Genomic DNA, 3,468 nt, shown 5'->3' with positions numbered 1-3,468 from the left:
ATCTTCCCACCCACGGAGGTAGGGAACCCTCTAACCATATCGCTCGCAACCTGCACCAAGGAAAGCTTGAGCTAAAAGATACCATGTCCCATGAGTGCCACCTCCTCAATGTGGTTGTCCTCAAGGTATAGGGTGGAGTCCCTAATGTCTGCTCGTGAAGGGGAGTAGCCAATGACTCGTCCATATACGGAAGTGTGGGTAAAGTCGTTGGCAGCCTACTTCACCAAGGAGACCTGTCAGTGTTACGTGATAAGCTGAAGGAGGGGAGGGGTCCGTCTGGGCCATCGGCGGTTCCGGGCTTAATGCCACCATACTGCACTGACAAACTGCGAAAGCTCCAAAGGAGAAAGAGAGGGAGGGGGGGCAAAGCTGATGAGGTCTCTCCTGATGTCTGTCTATGCAACGGCTTGCCTGAGGTCAGTAGGGCAGGCTATGCAGGCTGCACACAGGAGAAAGAGGCTCAGGGCTGGCGAGGAGAAGCAGAGGGGAGGCAGAAAGAGAGGAGAGAAGGGACAAGGTGAAGAGGAGGTCTCTGGAGCAGCACTTCAGCCAACAGAGGAGCATGGTGTCTTAATAACCTCAGGTGGTTCACCTTTTATGAGGGGAACATCTGGTCGGTGCTTGGGGTGCTCAAGCTTGGAGGTGGGTATGTGTTTGAAGGAGGGGGTGCAATCTGGTGCTACCAAAGATGGACCTGTGTACCAAGGTGCTGTGCTCACGCGAGACTAGACATGGTGGAGCAGGAGCCACTAGTTGAATGACCAGGAAGTGACATAGACATTGCATTATTCTAGGGGGCTATGACACGGGAGTTGCTTGAGCATCTTCATCGATGAGTTGGGATCAAGACGAGATGTGTCGGTGAGAGGGTGTCACCTCTCCATCTGTAAGCCCCCATATGAGGAGAGCTTGGGTGAGGTGGACTCAAGGTTAGGGCTGCCACATGGGCAGCTTATTGGCTCCCATGTGGGTAGCAAACTCAAAGGGAAAACAAAGAAGAGGGGGCTGCCACATGGGCAGCATCATCGCTACCATATGGGCAGCATACCAGCAATCAAGAAAAGTAACATGGGGTTGCCCCATGGGTAGCACAAAGGCTGCCATGTGGACAGCACAATTAGAGACTTACCTGGCCATGAGTGGAGGTCTTGGTGGAGAGATTCTGTATGGAGTAGATGTGTGACAAGGTGGAATAGTTTGCAGCAGTTTTGGGCAAGATCTGGAGCTTGGAACATGCCGACTAGATCATGGAGGCCTTTGCAAGACTGCATAAACATCTTGGAGCAATCAGGTTGAGATTGGATGCCTTGGAAGAGCTGGTACACCCTAGGAGTGCATGGATCTAGAGGCACCTTCATGATGGATGTCTGCAGCAACATGTATGAGGCTAGTACGATAGATCTAGGGCTGGTCCAGATGCAAAACAATAGGCAGAGCGGAGCTCCTGATGGAGAGATTTCATACGGAGCAGACACATGACAAGGTGGAACAATTCAGAATAGTTTTGGGCGATTTGGAGCCTGGAACATGTTGACTGGAGCATGGAGGCTTGTGCAAGACTGTGTGGACATCCTATAGCAATCAGGCTAAGATTGGATGGCTTGGAAGAGCTGGTATAGCCTAGGAGTGCATGGTTCTATAGGTACTTGCAGCAACATGTATGAGGCTGGTATGGTGGATCTAGGGCAAGATCTAGGGCTAGTATAGATGCGAAACAGTAGGCAGAAGGTTGGAGCTGATTGGCTCCTGGCACGAGAAGACCATGGGCCATAGATCAGGGCTACAACAGGCCCAGGTAGATGGCAAATAGATGCAATATGAGGGCACTATCAGGTCAGTAGGATGTGGCGCAAAAATGCCCTGCAACAGGTCATGGTGAATTATAGATAGACATGCAAGAAAGTAACTATGGTAAAGTAGAACTTCAAGTCAATTATACTGTATAGATGGTCTTACAGACAAAGAACCAGTACTGCGTGGTCATGGGTGAATACATGGTTTGTTTTCTATGTCCCTTTGCCATAGGTAATCTTTCTCTGTATACATTTGAGGGTTGAATAAGACTGCATTATAATATTGTTAATGGTGTATAGTTTTACGTTTGCAGCTTCTACACCTTAACGTTATCTCCTCTCCCCTTAAGGTCACATTGAACGTATGGGCCTACTAGACCATGGATGTCACAGGTTGTAGGAGTATATTCAGTCTAGAGCTAGGACTACATTCCAATTTTGTATAGACCCCCACGAGTTTATTGATTTTGTATAGACCCAGGAGCTAGGGGTATATATGCTTTGTGTAGACTGGGGAGTATATACATTTTGTACAGCCTTGGGAGTAAATTCGTTTTGTATAGACGCAAAGCCAATATTTTTTTTTTGTATGGAGTCAAGAGCTAGAAGTCTACTCATTTTGTATAGACCTAAGACAAGGAGGAGTATATTCATTCCAAGAGGCTTATTTTTTTTGTATAGATTCATGAGGATATTATTTTCATATAGATCCATAGTGTGTTTTATTTGGTTCAGCAAGTTGGTGATTGGAGCAGCCTGACCAGCTTGGTCGAGACAGATTTGGCCAGGGGGTCGGTCCATAGACTACCCTGGTTGGTCATTTCTAGGGTCCAAGGTTGGTCATTTCTAGGGTCCAAGGGGGCCTATAAAAGGCAGCCCCCTTGGCCTCATTTCTTATTCACTTTAAGGGCTGAACAGTGCAGCCAACAGCAGTGTTTGGCAGCTAAGGTCAGGCTAGGATTAGGAGTAGCAAATCCACTTCATCCTTGGCACCTACAAGACAGCTTCCAGGCCCCAGTTCATTTTGGACAGCAGCAGCATTAGGGTCTGCATCAAAGCAGCCCTCTTCTGCTCATCTAGGGTGAGGGTTTATCCCTTCATACAATACTTATTCTTTCAGTTGTATTCAGGCCTATTGGGCATACATTTATGTTGGAAATGGGCAGGTCACATCCCCATCTGTAAACCCCCAAATGAGGAGAGCATGGTGGAGGTGGACCTAGGGCTAGGGATGCCACATGGGCATCTGATTGGATGCCATGTGGGCAGCATGCCCAAAGAGAAAAAGAAAGAGAGGGGGTTGTCACATGGGCAGCACCTCACAGCAAGGGGGCTACCACATGGGCAGCACATGGGCTACCATGTGGGCAACATAAGAAATGAGTACTTGGCACCAAGGTGGACAGCAATAGGCTGTGCAAAGGGACTGAAGAAGACGACAATGATGTCAGCATGGGTACGGATGCTTGGAGCAGGCTGTACAGAGGTCCACGTGGCATGACAAAAGACGGATCCAAGGCAAAATGGAGGTGTAGATGTGGTACAGATCTACAAGTGTTTGGCAAAGGCTTAGGGCTTTGCATCGGACGGGGCATGAAAAGACCTGGACAAATGGCAAGGAAGATGGAGCAGATAGGTGAGGGATATGGGTAGGTGGTAGGCCTACCATAGGCCC

This window comes from Dipteris shenzhenensis, chromosome 8 (assembly GCF_047967505.1).
Source record: "Dipteris shenzhenensis isolate YYH24624 ecotype China chromosome 8, Dip_SZ_1.0, whole genome shotgun sequence".
NCBI lineage: Eukaryota > Viridiplantae > Streptophyta > Polypodiopsida > Gleicheniales > Dipteridaceae > Dipteris > Dipteris shenzhenensis.
This window is presented reverse-complemented; position numbering follows the sequence as displayed.